Source organism: Lolium rigidum, chromosome 3, assembly GCF_022539505.1.
Source record: "Lolium rigidum isolate FL_2022 chromosome 3, APGP_CSIRO_Lrig_0.1, whole genome shotgun sequence".
NCBI lineage: Eukaryota > Viridiplantae > Streptophyta > Magnoliopsida > Poales > Poaceae > Lolium > Lolium rigidum.
The window spans coordinates 391,069,255-391,075,254 of NC_061510.1; positions in this window are offsets into that span (position 1 = coordinate 391,069,255).

The following is a 6,000-nucleotide window of genomic DNA, read 5'->3' on the forward strand; positions in this document are numbered from 1 at the left end:
AATTGATACGAAATCTCATGAAATTCGTACGAGTCAAGAAGGATAGTGCGAGCTCTCACCGTGCCCTCGTCCAGTCCATCTTGAAGTAGTAACATAATTGCGACCTCTCAGCTAGTATTATTTCCGTGCTCCTCCTCTTGCTACCGTCGGTTCCCAATTATTGGTGAACGGGTGAAGCATCATCGATCCTGCTCTTGTTGGGGGCAATTATTGGGCATTTCTTCTTCCACTAGCAGCAGCACACCTTCCAAACAATGGCGAGACTCGAGACCAGGCAACTACTACTAGTACCAGTGTTCTACTCATCTGTGCAAAAAGGATAGGTTGGGCTGCCCTGATTGGCCTTTAAGATGTTGTTCTACCACGGGGAGGAATATAACATCGACGACGAACCTGGCCGGTCCAATTACGTGGCCAACTCTGCACGGATGACCACTATCGAGGTGAAATTACAAGAAATGATGCCTACTATCAACTTCAAGAGATCTTTGCATTGCAAGAATTCCATATGTGTCAAGTCATGCCCAAGCCTCACACATATCAAAGATCCTAAGTAGATTGGGCCGGGGATCTTAGCAGATCATACTCCTATTTTTTTTTGAAAATTTGAACTGGACGCTAGCTCCTCTGTTTGGATTATAGCCCTTCTTTAGATATTTACTATAAAAGTAAATCTTTTTAGTTTCAAATGCTACTATTTCTTCCTCGGTGGAAAGTACCAAATCTTCTTTTCTTCTTGCACTCCTTCATATTGAAAGATGGAGACAAAGGGAAGGAGGTCAAATCTTCTTTTTTCAATCGATTGCGCTGGTAAATGAAATACTTGCGGCATGTTATCTTCCACGTCGCCGGTAGTGTATTTACTAGTGGTGTACCGCCCAGACTACACGCCACTAATGTTTTTCCAAAAATTAAAAACGTATTTTATTTAATTTGTTAGCAATACCAAATAACATAATTACACCATTGTTCATACAAGCATAAAGCTAGTCATAAAAGGACCGAGTGCCATGGGTGTCTAAAAGGGCCTTCTGTACTAGTGTGACTAGAAATATGTCTCTGTTCATGTGCGTACCCTGCTTGGCAGCACAAAATCTAGCCCATTTTTTACTCGACTAGCGCTAGACGAGCACAAATGTGAGTGAGTGGTGAAAGTCCTACCCACTTGGTGAATCATAATTCCGGTCTGTTGTTGGACTCTATATAACATGAGCTTACCCCTCGCACGAGATGTACCTTACTACTCAATCTACACAGTTACACTACTGCACAAATTATTCTTTGAATTCATGTTAGAGTAGAGAGCGGCGGCGCCAGGTCAAGCAGCAACGGCCACGGCCACTTCCGCGCACGGATGGAGTCTATTGGTCTCATTCATGTGTCGCCTCTGTGAAAGGGTCTTTTTTCACCATGCCTTGTGTGGGATCTATGTTTGGCTTTATTGTGAGGATGAAGTCCCGCACCTAGCGTGGTGCGTGACTGCCAAGACTGAGTCAGGGAAGGGGTTGTGACAGACATCAACACCTATAGGTGGCGTCTAGGAAACCGACCATGCCGCGCTTCAACAAGTTCGTCTGACCTCAACCATCTCTCCCGATGCATCTAACAAACTGAGAAATGCTACCTCTTAAGCCCAAAATAACTTTTGCAGGTGCCTTCTTACGAAGCATGTAATTTTATACTAAACTTTTATACCATTTCCTCTATAATCATTATGTGGCACACTACATAATTATAATGCATCGTGTTGCTAAATGCTACAATACCATTCTTGTTAGAAATTTGATTATTTATCATTGAGATGTTTGTGTGTGCCAAATTTAGAGTAAATATCTCATATAAACTATATATTCTGTTTTCAAATTGGATTGTGACATTTTGCTGCCAGGATGAGTTGATGAAAAATGTAAGTAAGGAAAACAAACATAATCCATCCTAAGTTTCTCCTGTCGCTATTACATCCTATGTTAGCTTCTGTCACTTAACACACACTATGGCGTATTATAGGTATTCGTGTTAATTTTAACTCTCACATATCTAAATAAGTTGCTAGAGTGTTCCAAGAAATGTACCAATAATATTCTCACAAGTCCAACAAATATTTTACGTATGTATGTATTTCGGTCTTTTTTTCCTTAATACAGTCTTAGTGAAGAAGTGACCAATATAAAATTAGTCTATTGTGTTGACATAAAAAATATCAATTTGCATCTCAGTACGATGCGCTGGGTATCCGGCACAAATCATACCTATGTGGATTTTGTTGTTAATGATCAAAGAATTAGGGGACTGCCTACATATGATATACTCCCCCACTCAATTAATTTTTCAAAAAACCCTCTCATGCCCCGCCCGCTCAAGTAGAGCCAAAGCCATGAACGAAGATTTGGTGCACATGAGCGCCAGTGCTCTCAGTTTTTAAAATATTGTAAAAGATGTACTTCTATATTTCCAAAAAATCATAAAATTTATTCCACAAATACATAAGCATGTTCTAAATACTCGTGCAAAGCTTTGGTAGAAATCATGTTGTATTTTGAGCTACAAGAAAAAAAAAATATTATGACTGTGTTTAGAGATAGTTATTGTCAGAAATTTATCTTTTTATATAGTTCATAGTACAACATATTTTCCTCGGAAATTTCTACCGTACCTTCCGAAAATTTCTATGTATGTGTGTATTTAAGTTAAGAATTTTTGGAATTCTAGAAATATCGTTATAAAATCCGAGAGCATTAATGCTCATGTGCCAAATGCACTTTCCGCAAAGCCATCCCCTAATTCCACAACCTCTAGATAAGGTCCTGGGCCGCTCTAGGCCACTGCCGTTTGTTCTCTGTTTTTTCCACAATAAATTCCAGAACCCCATGGCCAGTCCTCTGAACTTCCTGCATGATACGGGTAACATTTGGATTCGGTCAACAGACATACAAGGTCTCCTTCGTCTCCAAGTGACCTTAGCCATTTAGATCCACTTCGCCTCACCATTGTTGAGCTTTAAAATTTCAATCCATCCACATGCATCCACTCAATCGTGAGAATCTTTATTGGAAAATTGAGATTATTTTTCTGCCAAACAAAATTTGAATTACCATCATGAGTAAGCTCAGTTTTGTTACTTTTGGATTCGTGCGGAACCCCGAGCGGTTGGCGTTGCCTTGTGAGCATTCATAGTTGTGGATTTCCATCAAGGAATTTGTCAAGGTAAGAGGATCACCATAAGATCTCGTTAGTGGAAGGGCTCTTACTTGATTTTGGTAACTCAAGGGAGAAGAACGCTAGACATGTGAGGGGTCGTGTGGGCTCGGTTTGTACTGGCTTATCCAATGAAGATTAGAGTTCTCACAAAGAGTTGAACTTCACGATACATATCGTATTAGTCTCCCTCTACTTTGGTTATTTCAATTCTCTGCTTTCCGTAGTTTTATCTTCTGCTACATCATATAAGACTATTCGTCTAGTTGTATTTCAAGATAAGCTCTTTTATCCATGATCGTCCCTAAAATCAATTTCATTAAATTTTGTTTCCTCCTATGCACCCTCCTCTAGGTGTCATTGTTTATCCTTCAATTGGTATCATAATATTGGAATCTCATTATTAGATATAGCCACCTAGAGAGAAAATATGGAACCCTGAGACATAGTTGACCAAATTAAGAAACGCACCTTAGAGTGGATTTGTTGTCTAATGAGCTCATGAGTGCAAAGATCAAATATCTTGCATAAAATTTGGGGTGCTCACATTCTCCCGTTGGCGATGATGAAGGCGGCTTAAAATTACCTTCTAAAGCTCACATGTATGATTTCCAAACATCAATGATGTGAATTACTTCTATGCAATGACTTCCCAAAGTTTTCATTTGCATAACCGCAGGCCCACACCTACACTAACTAACTCCAGTTATTGATATAATAAAAACGAGTCAGGGCTCATTTGATCCATAGGATTTGTATAGAAATTGTGTTGGATTAAAATCCTATGGAAAATTTCTACACGAGTCGTTTGATTCATAAGAACATATCCCATAGGAAAATATCCTATAGGAATATTGTAGTGCAAATCGTATAAGAAAAAGACATTAGATCATATCTCATGGAAAATTCCATTGCCACAATCAAAGACACTTCATCTTAACATAGGATTTATGTAGACATGACATTTCGATCATATGCCTTTCATATTTCTATGCTTTCCCTATCCCATGAATAAAAGGAGCCCTCAAATGTTTCGACAATTTAGTCGTCTGATACCAGCCCTGGGAGGACACATGGAAGCATCAACAGCCCCCCCCCCCCCACCCCCCTAACTCTCAGCCAAGGACCCATCGCCCGTCAGGTCGTCGGGAGATTCTCCGCCATACCGAAGCACACCACCGCTTCTTGTACCATCTTTTCCTGGCACATTACTAAATTTGCTGGCGCCAATTCACTTCTTTTTAATAGATAGGCAAGGTTAACAAATGAGCCTAGCTCATTCGGTTAGGGAAGTGGATGTACAACCCAGCCACCCAGGTTCAAGGCCCCACGGACCCAAAATTGGGTTCTTATTATTTTTTAAAAAAAACCATTGTAGGGGCTTCCCCTACCGTATTCTTTTCAAAACAAAATAGATAGGCAAGCCTAGACACTGATAATGTCAATAAAATTGGAGAAGCTCGGCTAAAAAGGTCAACCCCCTCTGCCTTGGGCTTCCCGTGTGGGGTCCGACGCGTACAGAGGTCAGCTTTGTCGGATGTGGCTATAGTACTACGCACTCCCGCTCCACAACTCCCCTCCGCTGATCTATTTCTGGCTTAAGTTATAGGAACTCGTGTTAGCATCTACTAGCATCAAACATATATATATTTTCTTAAGTATCGCAGATTTATCTAGATCCACATGTATCTATACACTAAAATGTACTTAGATAGATACGAATCTAAACAAATATGTGACACTTTTTATGGAACATAGGGAGTAGTACAGAAAATTATTGTGTATGGTGATTAACCATCTAGACGCCGCTATGTTTTCTGTTGCTTATTTGGAGGTTGTCAAGCTGGCGATTGATCTTAGCCAGGGAAACATCCTATTGGAGACGGACTGCCTGGATCTAGTGGAGGACTTGCGACAAATATTTTCATCAGACCGCATTGTATCTATAACTAAAATTCTTAGGGAGCAGAATTATGCTAGTCATGAGTCAGGAAGGTTTGGTATGTTGGAAGATAGAACTGCTATTTGGTTAGGGTCGGCTCGCTGGGTCATATCCTTTGAAATTGTAGAACTGCTATTTGGAGCTCACCTCACCGGAAGGTTATTTATATGGTGGTACATTGGGTTTAGCTTTGGCCCATCCTCTCGCCGGAGGAACAGCGGGATGCTATGGCTACTGGGTGCACACGCGGCTCCTAATGGTCGCTCAGGATATTTTGTGTCAGACTGATTGGCGGCATACTAGGAGGCTTTGTTGATGAGTCTTCTTTTTTATGTCATGTTTATTTTCTCTGGTTGAGTTTTGTATCAATCAATGGTGATGTTTGAGATGCAAACAAGACCTCTTTTGAACTTATTATTAATAAAAGGTCGTGTGCATCATCACGATGCAGAAGCCGGGGTATATCCCCATTTCGAAAAAAAAAAAGCAACACTACTACTAGTTGATTAATACAATCCTTTTTACCCTACAATTTTTTTTGTCATAGTATGGATCGTCGAATAACCCGGCCGGCGAAAGTGTCAAACCCTGCTCTGAAATGCACATTTGGACGAAGAAGGGCCGTGGAAACGAAAATGCAAGCCGGCCGTGTGAAGCATATATCACAAGCCTTTCCATTGGTAACTCCGAAGTGAAACTCCATCCTCCACGCGTATCTTGACTATTTCTCCCACGTACGTACAAGACCAATCTCTCTCTATATATATATAACCATGTAGAAGTACTTGTACCTGTGACACCCCAGCAAAGTACAGTAAAGCAAGGAGATAGCAAGCAGAGGTAGCTTCAGGCTTCAGCTTTAG